Genomic DNA, 24,583 nt, shown 5'->3' with positions numbered 1-24,583 from the left:
GTCGTAACTGTAGGCAACAGAGATTACAGAATGTGTTGGCCTTTTAATTACGGAGTGTTTTACCGTCTGTTAGCTGTAAGCCAAACTGCGCAAAAGTGAAATGGAAACTAACCTTGATGTTATGTTTAGGCATTCATTCCGAGCTCTTTGTTAAGTTTAGGCGTTAGGGTTACATTTATGCAATAATTCTGATTGGTTAGGGTTAAACGGGAACTGCAGCCACTGATTTAGCCTTGTTTTTTGGCTTGCTCCTCAAGAAATGCTGCCGGCCATAACATAAGCCAAATGTGAGTTGTCTTGGGGGTGTGGTTTGATGTGGGTGTTTCTTGGGTGTGTCATTGCCACCACCAAGACACACCCATCTGTCAGAACCTTGCCCGCAGCTGTTTCCCCTGACTCAATCACAACAAACAAACCTCCTGCAGGTTGAGTTCAATAACTACAGGCAGATGTATTGTGAGATACTGGAGGAAGCTTTGAATAGGTCAGTAGCCTACAGAGTAATATGATAATGCAATTGGTGAATTAATGTAGATATTCTAAACTAAGTGTTTAGATAACTTTCAAATGTAGTAACAGGTCCATGTAGAATAAACTACTATTTACATAATGTCCATAGAAGCAGTGTTCTGCTAATATAACAATGTGCACATTTCAACTTTCATTGTCATTCCCAGCCGATACAGATACTGTGCCTATCGGCATTTTGTCTGGTGGTAATGGGGCTACCTTGGCAACAATGTCAGAGTGGTCATACCTTCCTGTGTGGTGTCCTGTATACAACAGGAGTTCCCTGATCCTGGTGCAGAATACACAGGGTTTCTCCCTCCCCATATTGACTGATACCATTCAATTCAATAATAAAAAAAGACAATACAAGTCAATGTTATGTCTAGTAAAATTGTAATGCAGAGTGCCAGGTCTCTCTCCATTCAGAGACATCAGTATCAAGCCCGTCTGTCAGTCTGGACTTCATCACATCATTTGGCAAGTCTCCATGTGCTGGCTCCATACATGTTTCTGTGAACACATACACACATAGTCACTGTTCTGTTACCAATGGCAGTTAGGATATGTAATATCTGACACACAAACAGGTGATATGTTAAAGTTTGAACAAGTCAGATAAAAACTACTCAATTAAGGTCTCCCATTCAAACGACCGAGGCTGGCGTCTGGCAAAAGCATCTACAGTCCTCTCCATCTGTAGAAATAGGCAGAGTTGAGGCAGAGTACATCATTTCCACATGGAATGAAAAGGGTGTTGCAAATACTGGACATTTCTGCTGTACTGTATTATTACTAATCCCCTTCAGTCCCACATTGTGGATGTGTTGAGTGCGAGGTCTCTCTCCATTTAGAGACGTCAGTATCAAGCCTCTCTGTCAGTCAGAACTACATCACATCATCTTGCAAGTCTCCAAGTGCTGGCTCCATAGATATATCTGTGAACACATACACACAGTCACTGTTCTATTACCAAGATAGGTGATATTTGACAAACGTGTATTATGTTGAAGTTTGAACAGGTCAAACTAAACCTACCTAATCCTGGTCTCCCCATTGACGACCGTTGGTGAGCAGGCAAGAGGTGAGGCTGGAGGTGAGGTCTTTGCCAGCGCAACATTGATGGGCATGGCAGCGTAGATCAGCTCCTGGCCCCTCATCAAACATACTGGTCGGTCACACACAAACACACACACACAGAGCACTGATTACATTATCAATGGTGGTTATGATTAGCCTGGTGGAACCAACCTGATTGCTGCATTCACCTTTCTATTTCACTTCAGATATCAAGTGAAATAGAATGGAAAACACAGCAATCAAGCTGGTTCTACTAGGCTAGGTTATAAAGGTGAATTGGGACAGAACTAGAAACTGTTTTGATCTTTGACCAGGTCAAATGTCACCAACCTGATTCAAGTGTCCTCCCTGCTCCATTTATAGCTCACAGTGAGGGCATGCCTGTGTGATGGTGAGGGTCCCCTTGCTGGTCTCCTCTATGTTGCATGTGCGGCTGCAAACTGGACATCTCTTGAACAACTTCAGCAGGAAATCCTCATAAACAATGTACTTCCTCATCTTATGAGGTTGTGTTGACTGGAAGGGCCTGTGACAGGGTGATACAATAGACAGCCAAGTGGTAAATTGCATTTTGTTGTAAAGAAAGGACAAAGCTTTTTGATAATGCACTTCACAAATAAAATTACTCTACTACGTGTATCTGCTTGGCTGGGTAATTAACCTACTAGTTTATCAAACCGGGTATTTTTTAATACAACTTTTCACATAACACACACTACTGTTGTTGATCAAGCTAATTTGATGCTTTACAGATGTAGACTGACTGTAACTCCAGAATGGATTAGATTCAGGCTGGTGACGCTGTTACTGTTTGTTGCTCCTAGTTCACTGTATTAGTCAGAAGCAGACATGAGTTAGCTACCACCACAGCTGCATCCATTATTTAGTTTTGCAATACAGAATACACTTGTATGAGCGATGAACTAACTTGCAAATCCGACTTGTAGGCTAACTAACGTTAGCTAACCTGTAGCTAGTTAGCTAGCCTGCCTCTCTAGCATTATCAAATGATAATGTAACATAACCAGCAGTATCTAGACAATACACAATAAACTTGTATGAGCTATGACCTAACTAAGTTGTAATGAGGTAGTTAGCTAGGTAGTTACCGAGCTAGTTATCTAGCCAGCTACGCTAACATTAGCTAAAATGTTAGATAGCCTGCCTCGCATTATCAAAGAAAGCTAATTATATAACCAGCAATAACGTTATCTAACGTCGTTAGCAAGATGTCATTTTATTCAAGTATCTCTGCTTATACTCACCACCACTGGTCGTTGCACACCAAGCTAGCATTACTGGTACAGACTTGGGGACCAACGATCTCCAACCACCTATTCCGCACGGTAGGGTCCTTCAGCAGGGCATGCAAACCGTACTTGGCTGTGCATCCTGCTGGAAGGATGCGTTGTCGAACTGGAGCCGGCTTGGTCAATCCATATAGGGCTTTTCAGTCTCAAACGGATGTGATCCTTTGAACGTGTTGGGGGCCATGAAACAACGGAGCCCCATTCAATGAAGAGAAGGGAAGTGGGCGGAGGGGCGATTTTCACTTGGAGTTTGGCAAAAGGGGGCATGTATTGTTGACATGATTGTAATCCAAACCCAACCTCCATTTACATGTTGTGACGCACTCAGGTTCCAAACTCCGTTTTAGATGAGACTGACTTTATGACCAAAATTGTCCTATTTACACTTTGTAGTCAATTATGACACTAGAATACATTTTTCTGACTTATATCGATGCCACATAGGCCGTTTTCAAATGGATTCGATTTTTAGGGGCAGTCGCTCTTTAAGGTTTGGGTTTAAAGAGAAAAACGAATATTACAAAACGAGTGCCTAGCACTGGGATTGGACCCGAGATATTCGGAGCTATAGCCCACGGTTTAAGCCTGTCCCCACCCCCATCCCCAACGCCCTTGCTTGAGCCTACAAGATGGTAACAGGCACTCGCGCTTCCCCTAGTGGACGGTTGGAACTTGCCATGGAATTAATATGTCAAACCGTGCCATAACTTCACCATTCTAAAAACGCCTGGACAGCACGTAATCCACTGGAGTTTGGGCTCGAAATTCCCTATAGCATTAATACTGGAGACTAGTGAGTGTTGCTTTGTCAAAAGTGACTTAAAATCATTTGTTAGACAGAAACGAGGGAGAGGAGTGAAATAACATAAACAGTGTAGTCCTTGAGGTCTGGATTTAGAGCATAAAATGAGGCAAGGTGAGACGAGGAGAGCAGATTATGGCAGTGAGGCTGCTGCGGAGACACTCAGCGTGACCGAGACAAAAGCGAGATGAGAGCATGACAGAAGTGAAGCATGCAGCAGACGGGCAGATAGTCAGTAGGGCAGAGATGAAGGAGAAGAGATGACACGCACAAAGAGTTTTTCTGAACTCAGATAACGTTACAAGTATTCCCAGTATTCTCATTCTTTCCAACAATAACTGAAGTGAATTACAGACTATGGCCATTTAGGTTCTAAGCATCTCCGCAAATAGTTTTCTATTTGTTACATTGTCACTTATCTGTCATTTCTCTGGTAAAATTACCTATTCTTACAGTTGAAATCAGAAGTTTACATACACCTTAGCCAAATACATTTAAACTCAGTTTTTCACAATTCCTGACATTAAATTCCCTGTTTTAGGTCAGCTAGGATCACCACTTTATTTTAAGAATGTGAAATGTCAGAATAATAGTAGAGAGAATGATTTATTTCAGCTTTTATTTCTATAATCACATTCCCAGTGGGTCAGAAGTTTACATATACTCAATTAGTATTTGGTAGCATTGCCTTTAAATTGTTTAACTTGGGTCAAACATTTTGGGGAGCCTTCCACAAGCTTCCCACAATAAGTTGGGTGAAATTTGGCCCATTCCTCCTGACAGAGTTGGTGTAACTGAGTCAGGTTTGTAGGCCTCCTTGCTCGCACACGCTTTTTCAGTTCTGCCCACAAATGTTCTATAGGATTGAGGTCAGGGCTTTGTGATGGCCACTCCAATACCTTGACTTTGTTGTCCTTAAGCCATTTTGCCACAACTTTGGAAGTATGCTTGGGGTCACTGTTCATTTGGAAGACCCATTTGCGATCGAGCTTTAACTTCCTGACTGATGTCTTGAGATGTTGCTTCAATATATCCACATAATTTTCCTTCCTCATGATGCCATCTATTTTGTGAAGTGCATCAGTCCCTCCTGCAGCAAAGCACCCCCACAGCATGATGCTGCCACCCCTGTGCTTCACGGTTGGGATGGTGTTCTTCGGCTTGCAAGCGTTCCCCTTTTTTCTCCAAACATAACGATGGTCATTATGGCCAAACAGTTCTTTTTTTGTTTTATCAGACCAGAGGACATTTCTCCAAAAAGTACAATCTTTGTCCCCATGTGCAGTTGCAAACTGTAGTCTGGCTTTTTTATGGCGGTTTTGGAGCAGTGGCTTCTTCCTTGCTGAGCGGCCTTTCAGGTTATGTCGATTAAGGACTTGTTTTACTGTGGATATAGATACTTTTGTACCTGTTTCCTCCAGCATCTTCACAAGGTCCTTTGCTGTTGTTCTGAGATTGATTTGCACTTTTCGCACCAAAGTACGTTCATCTCTAGGAGACAGAACGCGTCTCCTTCCTGAGCGGTATGACGGCTGCGTGGTCCCATGGTGTTTATATTGGCGTACTATTGTTTGTACAGATTAACATTGTACTCAGTTGGTAGAGCATGGCGCTTGCAACACCAGGGTTGTGGGTTCGATTCCCACAGGGGGCCAAAAAAAAAAGAGGTATGCACTCACTAACTGTAAGTTGCTCTGGATAAGAGCGTCTGCTAAATGACTAAAATGTAAAATGTACCTTCAGGCGTTTGGGAAATTGCTCCCAAGGATGAACCAGACTTGTGGAGGTCTACAATTTGAATTCTGAGGTCTTGGCTGATTTCTTTTGATTTTCCCATGATGTCAAGCAAAGAGGCACTGAGTTTGAAGGTAGGCCTTGAAATACATCCACAGGTACACCTCCAATTGACTCAAATGATGTCAATTAGCCGAAGCCTCTAAAGCCATGACATCATTTTCTGGAATTTTCCAAGCTGTTTAAAGCCAGTGTATGTAAACTTCTGACCCACTGGAATTGTGATACAGTGAATTATAAGTGAAATAATCTGTCTGTAAACAATTGTTGGAAAAATTACTTGTGTCATCCACAAAGTAGATGTCCGAACCGACTTGCCAAAACTATAGTTTGTTAACAAGAAATTGGTGGAGTGGTTGAAAAACAAGTTTTAATGACTCCAACCTAAGTGCATGTAAACTTCCGACTTCAACTGTATGTGCAAGTTTGAGTGTGAGGTGAGAGCAGGAGGTGTCAGTGAGAGACAGAGAGGCTACAGATTTAGAAAGGGAATCAATTAAATTGTGGGTGATAAAATGAGTGAGAATCTTCACAAATCTACATCTGGAGGGGGAAAAAGTGTGTCCTTAATAAAATTGGATGTGATCTTTCAGTGGTGTTGAAGGTCCAATGCAGCCATTTTTTTATCTCAATATCAAATCATTTCTGGGTAACAATTAAAGCTAAACTCAGTACGTGCAAAATAAAGTAACACATTTTGGTTTATATCTTTACATTTTGCAGCTGATTTCTCAGCCAGGCGACGTGATGACCTAGTGTAGCCATGACGAAATCTCCAGGCCCTCATGGTCCGGTCTGGAGCAACCTAGTGGTGCCAAAAGCCCTGGTCTGCCCTAGAAAGCCGATGTAAATTACGATAGCCGGAACAGCCAAATATTTTCTTTTTTTATGGCCGTTTTGGGCTCTAAAATGTGTTTATGATCTAGTTCAATCCCCACAGTGAATTATTTTAAAGTTCGCTACATTTTTTTTACATTTCAGTCATTTAGCAGACACTCTTATACAGAGCGACTTACAGGAGCAATTAGGGTTAAGAGCCTTGCTCAAGGGCACATCGACAGATTTTTCACCTAGTCTGCTCGGGGATTAGAACCAGCAACCTTTCGGTTACTGGCACTACGCTCTTAACCACTAAGCTACCAGCCGCTACATATCGACATATTTAATGAAATAGTGATCCACGTGCTGACAGACCAATCCCAGGCCAGCAAGCTACAAGGACGCTCGCACCCTTGTACCATAGACAGTGAGGTTGACTTTCTCAGGCAGGAGGAAAATGACTACAGTACATCGACCAGGATCCTTTGCCACTTTCACCATGATCCTTAGCGGGTTTTTTTTTGGTGTCATTCAGCCCCATTCAGCAATATGGCGCGCTTCAAATTAAAATACTTCTGGCTTCATAGGAATACGGTCATGACTCATGAGTGCTGGTGTAGCGGTAATAGTCACTGCAACATCCCTATTTTAGACTGGCTTTAAGTACCTTACTGTGATTGTTACAATTAAAAAGCTCAAAAAGAAACAAAAATAGCTTCTTAGCAAAGAGCAATTTCTCAATCAAGAATTTTGCTAGGACTGTCTGGGAATGGTCTGAGTGGGGAGGGGAAACCTGAAAACTAGCTGTTACTGGCAGAGAGGTTTGGAACTTTCTTTCTTATTGGTCTATTAACTAAAACTCCATCCCACAAAAACAGGAAGAAATTTCAGGCGGTCTTTTCAAACAGCTCTTACACTAAAAGGCCTTATCATTATTTTCACAATTTCACAGTATTATTCCAACCTTATAGTGTGGAAATATATATAAAACACAGGAAAATAACATTTTTGACTGCGCTGGGCCTTTAATGTAACACAAGCACGCACATGCACATACACACACCACATTGACGAAACGTGAAAAGCAAGAGTCCTGACTTGTTAACAAAGTGTTACCTGTCAGAGTTCAGTAAGAAAAATAGCAGAGCTACAAATGATATTCCAACAATATCTCACGGTTTTACCAATTTGACTTCAGATTCTAATGTTTATCCACGTTTCTCCAAACGTCAAATTTCGAAGTGGCTCCAAACGTCAAATTTCGAAGGATATTTCACACCCTTGGTTGCTCCTCCTGCTCAGCATCGTTCCGTTTCACCAAACGTCAAATGTAAAAGTGTTTTTAAGTAGGGTTAAGATTTGGGATAGGCTTAAAACAAAAAACAAATGTCTACCACTGGGATTGAACACATGACCTTCCGATCCAGAGTCACCCTCAGGACATGGACAGACGTCCAATTGCAAAGTCAATCTTGAATGATCTCCCTGTGATATCCATATACACTTACCAGCCAGTTTATTAGGTACGCTACCACGTTCACGAAAATGGATCCCTTCTACAGACATTGAGTCACGTGGCATTGGCTTGCTATATAAAGCAGGCAGACAGGCATCAAGGCATTCAGTTACTGTTCGATTGAACGTTAGAATAGGCAAAACGAGTGACCTAAGTGACTTTGAGCGTGGTATGCTCGTCGGTGCCAGGCGCACCGGATCCAGTATCTCAGAAACAGCCGCCCTCCTGGGCTTTTCACACACAACAGTGTCTAGGGTTTACCGACAATGGTGCAACAAACAAAAAACTTCCAGTCAGCAGTAGTCCTGTGGGCGAAAACAGCTTGTTGATGAGACAGGTCGAAGGAGAATGGCAAGAATCGTGCAAGCTAACAGGCGGGCCACAAACAGACAAATAATGGCACAGTACAACGGTGGTGTGCAGAACGACATCTCGTTACGCACAACTCGTTGATCCTTGTCACGGATATTGCTATTGCAGCAGACGACCACACCGGGTTTCACAACATTGCCTGGAACATGACAGCGAGTTCAGTTTACTTATGCATTCTCCAGACCTCAACCAAATAGAGAATATTTTGGATGAGATAGAATGGGCTGTTCGCAGCATGAATGTACCGCCGTCCAATCTGCAGAAACTGTGTGATCCCATCGCGTCAGACCAACATCCCTGTGGAAAGTTTCCGACACCTTGTAGAATGCCCCGAATAATTCCAGCTGTTCTGGAGGCAAAGGGGGGTCCGACCCGGTACTAGATGGATGTACCTAATAAACTGTCCGGTGAGTGTAAGCGATTGACTTGCTACTATAACTATAGGTGTACTTAAATGACCTCAGATTAACTGGAAATAAAACACTAGTCCTCATTGAACAATATCCTACTTAAAAATAACACTATACAACAATGATACAACGATATAAGACTTGTGGAAATATTGGAAAGTTATTAACAAAATGGTAGTAGCTCCACCTGTGATAAGCAATGTTGGACCTTGGTCATATTTACTAGCCTACCAATACAATCCTCTCAGATCTACACAAGTTGAAAGAGGGGTTTGTTTCTGGACTGGGCCCTAGATCCATCTCTATCCAACCCCCAAGCCACACTCTGGCCATCCCAAACCCGTCACCATGACTGGGATCCATCTATACCCAACCTCCAGTCCTCACTCTGGCCTCCATCCTCTTCTCTATCCAACCCCCAGGCTTCGTTCTGGCCTCCTGCTGGGTCCTGATATTGCCTATTATACAGTCATATCAGAGCGTTACACACATGCACACACACACATACACCAACACAAACACACAGCAGAGTGTCTCCTCTATTCTCTCTGATGAAATAGACAGATACACAGGGAGTCCCACTATGAAGACATGAGGTTTGTTTTGAGGGATTTCTCTTTATGGAAATAAACATTTCCTCTCCTGTGGAGACTATTGACACAAGCAGGGATACAATGCTACAGTCCGTTAGTCATTTCACACAAACAACTCTTCCCCAACTCTTCAGTGCTTTTCACGTCAGCCAGCGTATGGTTTATTCATGGTCTATTATATGTTGACAGTTTGTGTCCATTTAATAAAGAAGAGAAACCGAAGCGGGAGAGATGGGCAGGAAGAAAAAGGGAGCTGAGCAGAAGGTGATATCATCAGAATTATACTAAATGTATTATAATATAGGCTTATACTGCATTAAAAGTCAGATAAGGATATCGTTAACATCATTTTTGGATATAAAAGTGCATCAAGGTTAAAAAAGGGATGACTAAAATAGGTCTAACATAGGTCTCTTTTTGATTACATTCACATTTCTGTGTAGTCATCAGTAATTGGATCATCTGTTCAAGGTACAGGTAGAACTTGCAGCAAGAGAGAAGTGCTGTGCAAGTATTCACTGTGCAACTTAGTAATGTGCAAGAAAGAAATACAAGTACTGTAAGAAGCTGTTACAAAGCAGGTGAAAATGTATTTCCTTGTTAGTGAACCACTGATATATGATGTACTGCATGTAGTGTGTTTGTTTATGTGTGTGTGTGTGTGTGCGCGTGCGTGCCTGTGTGCATGTGTGTAGATAAGTACAGCACCATATGGGCTGTGTAATCGGAGGTCATTCATTAGGAGTGTGTATTAACGTTCCCAGGAGACTGAAGAATGAACCCTCTGTTTCCTTTAGCACCATGTCACTCTCTGACTAATTACTGCTACTGGTCGACTCACTGTGTTGCTGTGTGCTGTGTGTTGCCTACCTCGCCACCACGGTTTGTGCTTCTTCTCCTCCTCTCTTCCTCCCCTCCCTATCCTCTATTCTTTCCATCACCACAGTGAGTGGCTGTGTGTGTGTGTGTGTGTGTGTGTGTGTGTGTGTGTGCTTCGCCATGCATGTGTACAATACTTTATCTCCAGTAAATTAGATTGTTATCAGTCAGCCCTGTTCTCTATGGTTCTGATTCCAAATCAAATCAAATCAAATTTTATTTGCCACACGGGGGGCCAGTATAAAAAAATATGTATTCACTAACTGTAAGTCGCTCTGGATAAGAGCGTCTGCTAAATGACTAAAATGTAAAATGTATAAGTATTCTGACCTTGAATTTAAGCATGAGAATAGCGTGCAATTCACCTGCTATTCATTTTGGGTGGAGATTGAATAAAGTAAGGTGTGGCGGAGGTGTGTCTACAGATATGCCGTATTTTGACCTTGACTTAATTCCCTAATAATTCCACCAACTTGACCCGGTTCCAAGTGGAAAAAGCATCTACTTATGTTTTTCCTATAGAAAGAGCACCATTCTCCATGCACTGTAATTTACAACTTGATAAGAGCTATTGATAAGATCTAGGTAAATGAGTAATCCATTTGGATAAGGGAATTGTAAATATTGTTTTAGATATATTTTACCTTATAATCGCTGGTGACAAATGTGAAACCAGTCATATGGCAGCAATCTGAAGCATATCAACATATCAACTTTCCCACAGTAAAGTTTATCAAATGCTGTGCCATTATGCAGAATTTAAATTATATGTACAACCTTTTAACTTGCAGGGATGGGCACTCTTGAATATCTTCATTCTAGGCTACTCCAACTTTCTCTGTTTCCTATTTTCATCATGTTAAATACTACTATCAGTATCGACCGTCAATAGGCCTAATAATAACACATATTCAACTGCCAATTTACTGGTAGTTCAATTCAGTTGGTACCTACCTTATCCTTCTATTTAATTACAATGTTTTGTTTACCTTCATTTGTTTCCTCTGTAAACGCCGTCATGGCCATGTGGTTGTTAATGAGGATCATTAGTAACAGTTGATAATATATACAGTACCGGTCAAAAGTTTTAGAACACCTACTCATTCAAGGGTTTTTCATTATTTTGACTATTTTCTACATTGTAGAATAATAGTGAAGACATTAAAACTATGAAATAACACATATGGAATCATGTGTTAACCCAAAAAGTGTTAAACAAATCAAAATATATTTTATATTTGAGATTCTTTAAATAGCCACCCTTTGCCTTGATGACAGCTTTGCACACTCTTGGCATTCTCTCAACCAGCTTCATCTGGAATGCTTTTCCAACAGTCTTGAAGGAGTTCCCACATATGCTGAGCACTTGATGGCTGCTTTTCCTTCACTCCGCGGTCCGACTCATCCCAAACCATCTCAATCTGGATGAGGTCGGGGGATTGTGGAGGCCAGGTCATCTGATGCAGCACTCCATCACTCTCCTTCTTGGTAAAATAGCCCTTACACAGCCTGGAGGTGTGTTGGGTCATTGTCCTGTTGAAAAACAAATGATAATCTCACTAAGCCCAAACCAGATGGGATGGATTATCGCTGCAGAATGCTGTGGTAGCCATGCTGGTGTGTCTGTTACTTGATTTCTAAATAAATCACAGACAGTGTCACCAGCAAAGCACCCCCACACCATAACACCTCCTCCTCCATGCTTTACGGTGGGAAATACACATGCAGAGATAATCTGTTCACCCCCACCACGTCTCACAAAGACACGGCGATTGGAACCAAAGGACACATTTCCACCGGTCTAATGTCCATTGCTCGTGTTTCTTGGCCCAAGCAAGTCTCTGCTTATTATTGGTGTCCTTTAGTAGTGGTTTCTTTGCAGCAATTCGACCATGAAGGCCTAATTCACACGGTCTCCTCTGAACAGTTGATGTTGAGATGTGTCTGTTACTTGAACTCTGTGAAGCATTTATTTGGGCTGCAATATCTGAGGCTGGTAACTCTAATTAACTTATCCTCTGCAGCAGAGGTAATTCTGGGTCTTCCATTTCTGTGGCGGTCCTCATGAGAGCCAGTTTCATCATAGCACTTGATGGTTTTTGCGACTGCACTTGAAGAAACTTTTCTTGAAATGTCCCATATTGACTGACCTTCATGTCTTAAAGTAATGATGGACTGTCGTTTCTCTTTGCTTATTTCATCTGTTCTTGCCATAATATGGACTTGGTCTTTTACCAAATAGGGCTATCTTCTGTATACCCCCTTATCTTGTCACAACACAACTGATCGGCTCAAATGCGTTAAGAAGGAAATAAATTCCACAAATTAACTTTTAAGAAGGCACACCTGTTAATTGAAATGCATTCCAGGTGACTACCTCATGAAGCTGGTTGAGAGAATCCTAAGAGTGTGCAAAGCTGTCATCAAGGCAAAGGGTGGCTATTTGAAGAATCTCAAATAGAAAATATATTTTGATTTGTTTAACACGTTTTGTTAATACATGATTCCATATGTGTTATTTCATACTTTTGATGTCTTCACTATTATTCTACAATGTAGAAAATAGTAAAAATAAAGAAAAACCCTTGAATGAGTAGGTGTTCTAAAACTTTTGACAGGTAGTGTATATATTTTAAACGTATATGCTACTTTATTCATTATGGAGCAGAGCGCAAACCAAGCCGTAACAGTTTGAACCCGACACATGGTGCAACACTTGGCTGTGTTATCACACAGTTCCATGGTTAGCACAGGCAATAGACAAGGGTATAGCCTACTATTGTACACTATTCTCCTATTATAATTATATATACTCTAATCTTCCTACATTACCATCAGTGGAGGCTGCTGAGGGGAGGACGGCTCATAATAATGGCTGGAATGGAGTGAATGGAATGGCATCAAACACAAGGAAACCATGTTTGATGTAGTTGATACCATTCCACCAGTTCCGCTCCAGCCATTACCACGAGCCCGTTCTCCCCATTAAGGTGCCACTAACCTCTTGTGATTACCATGGGTTAAAGAACTGAATGTGGCAATTTTCAGAATGAATCAAACCACTGTATTTTTGATTCATGAATATATTTTGTGTGTAAAGGCTCTCCAAACCTGTTTCTGTATGATTCATACATACTTCCCAATTTAAAGGGATGGCTTAAGATAAATCTAATGAAAACTCCATGAGAACATCTGTTGGCCAGCAAGTGGGAGGGTTTTCAGCGTTTGAATTACATTTATTCAGCTTGCACTAGGGAACCACACCTGCAAAGCCCGTTACACACCTGCATAAGGTAAGTCTGAATACCATCTACTGAGAAGTGCGTAGGAAAGGCATGCGTAAGAAAATATATTTAATCAATTTTGTATTCAGGGTAACACAACAAAATGTGGAATAAGTCAAGGGGTATGAATACTTTCTGAAGGCACTGTTTGTCATGTTGATATAATTTTTTGTTTGATTCCATATGACTAGTTTCACATTTGTATAAGGAACAATCATCTAAAACAATTGCTATGTGTATTTACAATCCCCTTCTCCAAACGGATTACTCATTTACCTAGCTCTTATCAATAGCTCTTATCAATTTATAAATTACAGTGCGTGGAAAATGCTGTTATTTCTATTGTTAAAAAATGAAGTAGATCAGGGCTCTACAGTGTGACCATTTTTCTCGCATATGCACCTAAAAATTATGCTGTGCGAACTGGAATTTGAATTTAGGAGCACCAGTGTGCCTAGATTCTTTTTGATTCTAGCTTTAATATCTCAAATACACTACATGACCAAAAGTATGTGGAAACCTGCTCGTCGAACATCTCGTTCCAGAATCATGGATGTTAATATGGAGTTGGTCCCACCTTTGCTGCTATAACAGCCTCCACTCTTCTGGGAAGGCTTTCCACTAGATCAGTGCTTCTCAATTATTTTCTGTTGCGCCCCCCCTAGGAAGAAGTAAACATTTCGCGCCCCCCAACTCTCCGCCGCAACTGGAAATAGTATAATTTGTCTATGAAATTGTTCTAAGTACACCTCTGCATAACATTGTATCCTTATTAACATTAAAGAAAATAAAAATAAAATAAAGAAATATAGATCAACTTACAACAAAGAATAACTTTATTAACATTGTTTTTTAGTCTGTAACAGAAAAGACTTAAAGTGCATCAATTTGCCTGAAATTTGCCTTATTTAAACTGTAAATTTTTTTGGACCATTTGATACTGAAAAATAAAATAAAATATAATCAATAAATAATCATAAATTCAAATTGATCAGCAACATGAACTCAGGAGCCCAATATATGAAACACTGACCTATAAAACAAAAATGAATAAAACCATTTGTGCTGATTTTTTTTTAGCAAAATGAGGAAGTCAGGATTAATGGCAAAAGGCACGTTTGTCTTTGAGTTTATCTACCAGCTGTTCTTTAAGATCGTTAGCAATGTCATTTATACGTCTGGCGACAGTGTCATTGGACAGAGGGATAGTTTTTATTTTTGCAGCACTTGCGTCATCCAGCATGACAGAGACCATGTCTAATGCTGCAGGCAGTATCAGCTCCTCTGCTATGGAGTGTTTTTTTTTGCACTGAGCAATTTGATACGCCACCTTATATGATGCTAACAGTGCTCGCTGGTTTCCTGAAGTAGCATTCACAAAGCGGGACGATTGTTGGCAATATTCGGCATGTTTTCGCAGAAAAAACTCAAGCGGCTTATCAGCGTGATTGGGGTGTAATGTATTTAAGTGACGCCTTAATTTATTTGGCTTCATGCTGTCCGCTGCCAACATTTTTAGACACAGTAAACATACCGGTCTTTCCTCTTCTCCCACCGTAGTCACAGTGAAGCCAAGCGCTACATACGCTTCGTCATATTTCCTCGTCTTAGCTTTCGGGAGACTTACGTTTGTCTCATTATCTCCGTCTCTCTCCGCCTTTCTTTTCATCCCTGTTAGATATGTTTCCATGGCGTCTCTTAAGGGTTTGTTATCTGCACTTCATATCTCCTACTCTGTGCTTTTGTTCGGTGCAAAAAAAAACTACTCCCTGCGGCAAAAAAAAGCATGTTCCCCAGGGTCACACGCGCCCCCCCGGCATCGCTCCGAGCCCCCCCAGGGGGGCGCGCCCCACTATTTGAGAAGGACTGCACTAGATGTTGGAACATTGCTGCGGGGACTTGCTTCCATTCAGCCACAAGAGCATTTAGTGAGGTCGGGCACTGATGTTGGGAGATTAGGCCTGGCTCGCAGTCGGCGTTCCAATTCATCCCAAAGGTGTTCGATGGGGTTGATGTCAGGGCTCTGTTCAGGCCAGTCGAGTTTTTCTACACCAGTCAAGTTTTTCCACACTGATCTCAACAAACCATTTCTGTATGGACCAACCATTTCTGTATGCTTTGTGCACAGGGGCATTGTCATGCTGAAACAGGAAAAGGCCTTCCCCAAACTGTTGCCACAATGTTGGAAGAACAGAATTGTCTAGAACGTCATTGTATGCTGTAGAGTTAAGATTTCCCTTCGCTGGAACTATGGGCCTAGCCTGACCCATGAAAAACAGCCCCAGACCATTATTTCTACTCCACCAAACTTTGCAGTTGGCACTATGCATTCGGCAGGTAAAGTTCTCCTGGCATCCGCCAAACCCAGATAAGTCGGACTGCCAGATGGTGTAGCGTGATTCATCACTCCAGAGAACACGTTTCCACTGCTCCAGAGTCCAATGGCGGCAAACTTTACACCACTCCAGCCGATGCTTGGCATTGCGCATGGTGATCTTAGGCTTGTGTGTGGCTGCTCGGCCATGAAAACCCATTTCTTGAAGCTCCCGACGAATAGTTATTGTGCTGACATTGCTTCCAGAGGCAGTTTGGAACTCGGTAGTGAATGTTGCAACTGAGGACAGACGATTTTTACGCACTATGCGCTTCAGCACTCAACGGTCCCGTTCTGTGAGCTTGTATGGCCTACCACTTCACGGCTGAGCCTTTGTTGCTGGTAGACGTTTCCACTTCACAATAACAGCACTTACAGTTGACCGGGGCAGCTCTAGCAGGGCAGTAATTTGACGAATTGACTTGTTGGAAAGGTGGCATCCTAGGACGGTGCCACATTGAAAGTCACTGAGCTCTACAGTAAGGCCATTCTACTGACAATGTTTGTCTATGGAGATTGCATGGCTGTGTGCTCGATTTTATACACCTGTCAGCAACGGGTGTGGCTGAAATAGCCGAATCCACTAATTTGAAGTTGTGTCCACATACTTTTGTATAATTAGTGTATATTTTCTTGTGCTCCTACATTTCTTAGTGTGAGCCTACATGTTTCCACTTAGGCCCACACGTGCTGTAAAAAAGTCAGCGTAGAGCGTAGAGCCCTGTAGATGCCTTATTCATGGTTTCCTCGTCCAGGTCAGAATATGGCGTATCTGTAGACACACATCCGCCACACCTTCATTTCTTAGATCTCCACCCCGAACGAATAGTGGGTGAATAGCATGCTATTTTAATGCTTAAGTTCAAGGTCACAATACACATATAGAAAAAAGTGCATAAAATGGGAATTATGTTCCATTTACACATGCTTAACTCAGGTCGGAATTAGCCCCTAACTGAAGCTAATGAGAGAGACAAAAGACAACAAAAACAAAGCTCATACCCTTCAATCGGAGAATGGCAGATTAGCCATCTGGCAAAACAAGAAGACAATAGAATATGTGCTCCTGTTACTTTACTCTACTGGCATAGATTATAGCTATAGCAGAGGTGGTTCATTGAACTGCACTCAGGTAATGAGTAACCTCGCTTGAGACCTAAAATACTTGTGTCAGCTCTCTGAGCTGCCTAGGCTTTAGCTCAGCGGTTTAACATGTAATGAATCAGATATAGGCCAAGGATTGCCTGGACATTTGGTCTCTTGCCATTCAGAGAATGACACAACCCAATGAATATCTTATCAGACAGAAAATAAAATAAGTCAGACGAACAAAACAAAACAACAGACAGACAGCCCAGAGGCACTGAGAGAAAGAGGAGAGAACAAAGAGAGAGAGAGAGAGATTTGCCGAATAGTGTTTCATGTCTGTTAGTCCAAGTAGAGATGGTTACACAACAATATAACAGCCCTAAGGCAGAGAGGAGAACACCTCAAAAAGAAGGTATATGCTGTGCAAGCCAGCTTAATTATCACAGTTAGAGTTCTCTCCCTCCCTTCATCCTCCTCAGAAATGGTGGAAGGCAGAAAAACTACATTTGGTTCACTCTACTAATAATTGAATGTGGGATCCCTATGGCTTGCTCAAACTGTGTGGCATTAAAAGTGGTTCCCTATAATTAACTTTTACAAAAGGCATTGTTTTGACCTCGGTTGAACTCAGTTATTGCGTTGAACTGTGGACCTACAGGTTTTCATCCTTCCCCTCTAATCAGGGACTGGTGGTCTAAAACTTGTGTATCCATCTAGTAAATGTTATCTATTGTAACATTTTATAGATTGTCTAGAGTGGCTTGCAAAAGTATTCACCCCCCTTGCCATTTTTCCTATTTTGTTGCCTTACAACCTGGAATTAAAATGGATTTTTTTGGGGGTTTGTATCATTTGATTTACACAACATGCCTACCACTTTGAAGATGCAAAATAATTTTTATTGTGAAACAAACAAGAAATTAAACAAAGAAACAGAAAACTTGAGCGTGCATAACTATTCACAGCAGACGTGTTTGCTTATTTTGTTCTTTAAGCAATGGCTTTTTTTCTGGCCACTCTTCCGTAAAGCCCAGCTCTGTGGAGTGTATGGCTTAAAGTGGTCCTTTGGACAGATACTCCAATCTCTGCTGTGGAGCTTTACAGCTCCTTCAGGGTTATCTTTGGTCTCTTTGTTGGCTCTCTGATTAATGCCCTCCTTGCCTGGTCTGTGAGTTTTGGTGGGCGGCCCTCTCTTGGCAGGTTTGTTGTGGTGCCATATTCTTTCCATTTTTTAATAATGGATTTAATGGTGCTCTGTGGGATGTTCAAAGTTTCTGATATTTTTTTATAACCCAACCCTGATCTGTACGTATCCACAACTTTGTCCCTGACCTGTTTGGAGAGCTCCTTAGTCTTCATGGTGCCACTTGCTTGGTGGTTCCCCTTGCTTAGTGGTGTTGTAGAGTCTGGGGCCTTTCAGAACAGATGTATATATACTGAGATCATGTGACAGATCATGTGACACTTAGATTGCACACATTTAGACTTTATTTAACGAATTATGTGACTTCTGAAGGTAATTGGTTGCACCAGATCTTATTTAGGGGCTTTATAGCAAAGGGGGTGAATACATATGCACGCACAACTTTTCCGTTATTTATTTTGTATAATTTTTTTAACAAGTTCTTTTTTTAATTTCACTTCACCATTTTTTACTATTTTGTGTATGTCCTTTACATTAAATCCAAATAAAATAAATTTAAATTACAGGTTGTAATGCAACAAAATAGGAAAATCGCCAAGGGGGATGAATACTGGGCACTGTATTAGCTGGGCCTCTTTACATAAGCATGTCCTGAAATGCCATGATGCCGAAATACAAACAATGATTGACTTTGATGAAATCATGGCAAACTCCTACTGTTAGCTAGCTCCTATACACAGAGGACCACATTCACCTCTCTCTCTCTCTATTTTCTACATCCCCCTCTCCATCCCCACCCCCCTCTCTCTTTCTCGCTCTCCTCTTCCTGGAACAGACACGCAGGAACTGGTTGTCATGGAAACCTTGCTCTCTGGGCAAACTTACGGAAACACACATGAACAAGCGCACACACAAACACACTGTATTTAATAAATACTTAATGGATCTGCTGAGGGGATTATAAGACCACTGATTTACTGACTGGACAGTATAGTATTTCATTATGCATAGCATTTCTGATAGCAGCTCTGCTGTGTTTGTGTGTGTACAATACCAGTCAAAAGTTGACACACCTACTCATTCAAGGGTTTTTCTTTATTATTTTTAATTTTTTTACATTGTAGAATAATAGTGAAGATGTCAAAACTATGAAATAACACATATGGAATCATGTAGTAACCAAAAAAGTGTTAAACAAATCAAAATATACTTCAAATAGCCACCCTTTGCCTTGATGAACACACTCTTCTGCAGATGTCAAAGTCTAACGAGAGAAAGAAGAATGAGAGAAAGAAAGAAAGAAAGAAAGAATGAAGACGGAGGATGAAATAGGTACCTTGTCAAGTAGATCAATAAAATAAGCTTATCACACAGTAACCCACTGAACAGGTGAACTATACTGGTATCATATCATTGCTCAACAGTTTGTAGGGGATGAATGTCTTTTGGTTCTGCTGAAGAAAGATAGTGATTCAGATAGAAAAGCAAAAATATCGAGCGATGGAGTGACAAAATAAATAAGAGAGAGAGGGATTCATGAAGAAAGATACAAGAAGAAAGTTTACTCAGTCCAGCCTTTCTTTCATTCTATACTGAACAAATATATAAACGCAAAATTCTAAAATGTCTAAGATTTAACTGAGTTACAATTCATATGAGGAAATCAGTCAATTGAAATAAATTCACTAGGCCCTAATCTATGGATTTCACATGACTTGGTCACAGATACCTTTAAAAATGGGCCTCTCATCACGGAATTTCTGTGCATTCAAATTGCCATCGATAAAATGCAATTGTGTTTGTTGACCGTAGTTTATGCCTGCCCATACTGTACCATAACCCCACTGCCACCATGGGACAATCGGTTCACAAAGTTGACATCAGCAAACCGCTCATCCACACTATGCCATACACGTGGTCTGCGGTTGTGAGCCCGGTTGGACGTACTGCCAAATCTTCTAAAACGACGTTGGAGGCGGCTTATGCTAGAGAAATTAACATTAAATTCTCTGGCAACAGCTTTGGTGGACATTCCTGTAGTCAGCATGCCAATTGCATGCTCCCTCAAAACTGGCATTGTATTGTGTGACAAAACTCCACATTTTAGAGTGGCTTTTCATTGTCCCCAGCACAATGTGCACCTGTGAAATGATCATGCTGTTTAATCAGCTTCTTGATATGCCACACCTGTCAGGTGGATGGATTATTTTGGCAAAGAGGAAAAGCTCACTAACAGGGATGTAAACAGATTTGTGCACAGAATTGGAGAGAAATAAGCTTTTTGTGCATAGGGAACATTTTTGGGATCTTATATTTCAGCTCATGAAACATGGGACCAACACTTTACATGTTGTTTTCATATTTTTGTTCAGTGTATAGTACATCCACAGTTCAATTCATTTAATAATTACCATGTAATCTCCATGCACAGAGAGTATAATGGCTCTCTCTCTCACACACACACATACACACACACACAGTGGCTGTGACCCCATTTTCCGAGGGTGTCTCAGATTATTGCATTTTTATTTTTCACAATTCACACATTTGTATAATACACACTTGTACATGTGTGAAATAGGACAAATATTAGCACCCACATACATACATATACCTTATCCACACACACACACACACACACACACACACACACACACACACACACACACACACACACACACACACACACACACACACACACACACACACACACACACACACACACACACACACACACACACACACACACACACACACACACACACTACAAGGCATATATTGAAAACCACACCGAACCAATAGATATAAAACATCAGATACCAGCAGCACCACACAGCTAGAACACTTCAGCTCCTAGACATAGAATGACAAAGCTGGAACAGAGATACAACTATAGAGCTACAACACAACAGCTCCTAGTCCAAAAACACTCCTATATTGAAGCAAGAACCAGGAGCAGCTCCAGACCCAGACCCAGAGCTCTGCTCTCACCTTACCTGCGGAGGTGAGCCTGCTGTGGGAGTCTGGGTCTGGTTAGGACCAGGACCAGGACGGGGGGTTACAGTGGAGCGACTGCCTACCTTTCTCCAGTGTCCCTGTGAGGAAGCGGTAGAAAAAGCGAAACACTTTGGTCAGCTGTCTCTTGCATCTCTTCCTGCAATGGCTCATCTTGACTCTGTAGTGGCTAATGATAGTCACAAGGTGGGGGTAATGGCGAGTGTTGGGGGGTATCGACTAGGCAGAAAACCAGCGAAAAGAGGGAAAGAAGGAAGAAAGGAAAGGGAGTGTAAAGTGTAGCTGCTTGCTGCTCTTCTCTCTCTCTCACTCTCTCCACCTTCTCTATCGCCTTTCGTTCGTGGCTCCACCTCTAGGCCTCCTGCTGTCAATCAACAACAGTGTTCTGTCTCCTCCCCCTTACCCTGTGAGAATCCTCTCACTCAATCTGATTGGCTGGGAGAGTGGCGGAAAATTCTGTGTACTATACAACTACTGTACTCTGAGTGACATGTTTTTCTACTCTCTTATTTTCTCTCCTCTACTCGTTCTATTGTCTTCTCTTCTTCCTCCAGTGACTATTTATTTTCTCCTTCTCATCTGTCTCCTGTTGTTTTTCTCTACTTGCTGCTTTCAAAGAAACAAACACTGCCTGGGAGGTTTGTTTTGGTGTGAGCCAGCGGGAGAGTAAGTGTGCATGTTTGTGTGTGTGTGTGTGGGTGTTTGTGTATGTGTTCCAGCGGGAGAGTAAGTAATGCGACAGGGAGAAACAAAGCAAACACGGCAATTAGCGTCACTCGCCGCTCTCCTCTCCTCCCTCATTCTCTCTTTTGTCTCTCTCCCTTTCTCGCTATCTTTTCCGTCGCCTCTCTTCTCTTCTCCCAGTGTATGCTAAGCTCTCATGTGGACCAGAGGGAAGAGAGAGGGAGGGTGGAGGAGGAGAATCTGGTCAATGACTTCCTCTCTTAATTTTGTATTCTCTCCGAAGATGTAGATGCATGAAATGTCCAAATCCCAGTAGAGCCAGAGGAGGAAAGGACGGTGTGAGCTCTCCCTCGTCTCTCTCAGCTTGTCGACCCACAGTCTCCATCTGTAGCCTTTGACCGCACACCCATTCAGGTGGGTGGAACTGTCTCCTGTGTCCCAGTTGTGGTGGAGAGCGAATGCTCTATTCTAGCCAGCGACCCTCGGTCACCCACAGTCGGCGTCACCCGCACCCCAATGAAGGACTCAATGAGAGTGACAGTTGGCTCCTTCGCCCGTCGCCTCGGCATGCTGCTCCACGGCGACTCTGTAGAAATAGTTGCCCCTACACCCTTTAACACGTTTCCCAACCCCAGTGAGCCCCTTCTCTCCCCTCAGCCATCACAGGTCTCAAGTGACATTACATTTTTACATTTACATTTTAGTCATTTAGCAGACGCTCTTATCCAGAGCGACTTACAGTTAAGTGAGTGCATACATTTTCATACTGGCCCCCCGTGGGAATCGAACCCACAACCCTGGTGTTGCAAACGCCATGCTCTACCAACTGCGCTACATCCCTGCCTGGCCATTCCCTCCCCTACCCTGGACGATGCTGGCTAATTGTGCGCCGCCCCATGGGTCTCCCGGTCGAGGCCCATGGATTCTGGATTCGAACCAGGATCTCTAGTGGCGCAGCTAGCACTGCGATGCAGTGCCTTACAGCACTGCGCCACTCGGGAGATGATCCAGCCCTCTCCCCAGAGTGTGACTAGTCATACGCTTCTCATCCAGAGCCCCTTTGTTCTCGTGGGGAGGCCCAGATAGAAGTCGAGGCCGATTTCACTCTGGAGGAAGCCGAAGAGGCCAAGGAGTCTTCACTACACAAGCGCCTGAGTATGAGCTTGATCACCTGCCACGACAGCATCGCCCCATCCCAGACCTTGGCCGAGGTGCACTACGAAAGCCCTGAGTCTCCTCTCCCTGACAACGCTGCTGCTGAACTCCACAAGGACGAACGTGACCACGCGTATGCCCTTCCCTCAATCACCTCTGACCCCGCACAAGCTCTGACCCCAATGGCTGAACCACCCATCCCCACCGTTACCGAGTTAACTGAAGTCACTGTTGCTACGGAGATGCCCAAAGCGGAGGAGAAAGTGGAGGTCCCAACACCAGTGGAGGAGCCAGTGATGCCTGTCACGCAAGAGTCGCCTGTTGTACCATCCCCCACAACCACTGGCCCAAGCCCCAGTGTGAGCCAGCAGCAGCCCCAAACCACTGGGATCCGCTGCCCACCTTCAACACCAAGAGCCCCAGTCAAATGGTGTTCAAGCCCCAGTGGCTAGGGAAGGGCTTCGGGGCCACAGGGGTGAGGGCCAGAGGCAGAGGAGGCAAGGGGGGCTCGTCCTTTTCACCACACTCCGTCCAGGTTGGAAACAAGAACACAGCCAATGAGAACAAGGGGCAGTCGGTCAAACAGAAGCAGAGCGACAAGGCACTCGTGGCTGAAGGCCGCTCCCCTCTGCAAATGCTCAAGGACACCAACTCCCCCCGGGAGCAAGCTACACAGATGAAGCTGAAGGTGTCCACCCCAGACAGACAGAGGCTGGGCCAGATGGACCGGAGAGTCCTGACTGTGTCCCTGGACAAGGATAACTGATAGACTGATGTGGCAGAAGAACATGCACAAACACTAACTGACCAGTGTACAGAATCTTGCCATTTTTCTACATCTTTCTAAAAACAAGCCTTTTTTAAAGTGTACAGCCTTTTTTTTTCCAACTGACTTTTTCAAACTGCTAACAAATTATAATTTGTGCACATGATGTTTTTGGAAGTGCCATCGATACGATTTATTGTCTGACAGTTTTTTCTTTGCATTTATTTCAAACGTCCATATCAGTGTTTTTGCTATCCTGTCCTTTTATGTAAATAAATAAATAAATAAATAAATGTGCTTTCAATCGGAATGTGTTTTTATGCTTTTAACTGGAAAATGTATGCACTCACTAACTGTAAGTCGCTCTGGATAAGAGCGTCTGCTAAATGACTAAAATGTAAAAATGTAAATATATGTGTAGTACAGGAGCAGAAACCCCAGTAGGAGTGAAGGAGAGGGGGAATCAGTTGTTTTCCCACTTGTAGTAGAAATCCCAGCTGATGGAGTGAAAGAATGAGACATAGAGTGGTATCAGTCTGTCAAAAGGAGAGGAGGAGGGATCTAATCCTCTGAAGAAGAGTGTAGGAGAAGCAGCTTTCTCTCTCACTCGCTCTGTCACACGTCTTTCTCTCTCTCTCTTTTGCTCCTGTCCTCTCTCAGTCCCTGACCTGTCACTCAGCCAGCAGAGTGGAAAACACAACACACACTTGCAGCAGTGGATGCTGCTGAGGGGAGAACGGCTCATAATAATGACTGTAACGGAGCGAATGGAATGGCATCAAACACATGGAAACCATTCACCCATTCCGCTCCAGCCATTACCATGAGCCCGTCCTCCCCAATTAAGGTGCCACCAACCTCCTGTGACTTGCAGTCACATTCACTTTCTAGTAGACTTTGCTTTCACCTCACTTTCTCAATTTACCTCTCTCTGTCTGCTTCTACCATTCTCTGTTTTTTTCTCACCCTCTTCTCTCGCCAAGGCAACGA

The 24,583-nt window shown here is 42.7% G+C and overlaps 1 pseudogene across 1 annotated transcript in view; it reads left to right on the top strand.

Moving 5' to 3' along the window:
* Nucleotides 1-23,593, top strand: part of LOC311115915 — a 58,320-nt pseudogene extending 34,727 nt beyond the window's left edge. Inside the window, exons 3-5 of the transcript in view lie at nt 20,917-21,005; nt 22,115-22,306; nt 22,613-23,593. The product of the transcript in view is annotated as an uncharacterized misc_RNA (transcript). The remainder of the gene's footprint in view (nt 1-20,916; nt 21,006-22,114; nt 22,307-22,612) is intronic.
* The last annotated feature ends 990 nt before the right edge of the window (nt 23,594-24,583 follow it).

This window comes from Coregonus lavaretus, assembly GCF_964263955.1.
Source record: "Coregonus lavaretus genome assembly, contig: HAP1_SCAFFOLD_516, whole genome shotgun sequence".
Taxonomy (NCBI): domain Eukaryota; kingdom Metazoa; phylum Chordata; class Actinopteri; order Salmoniformes; family Salmonidae; genus Coregonus; species Coregonus lavaretus.
The sequence above is the reverse complement of the archived record's forward strand: the minus strand, read 5'-3'. Positions and strand labels throughout refer to the sequence as shown.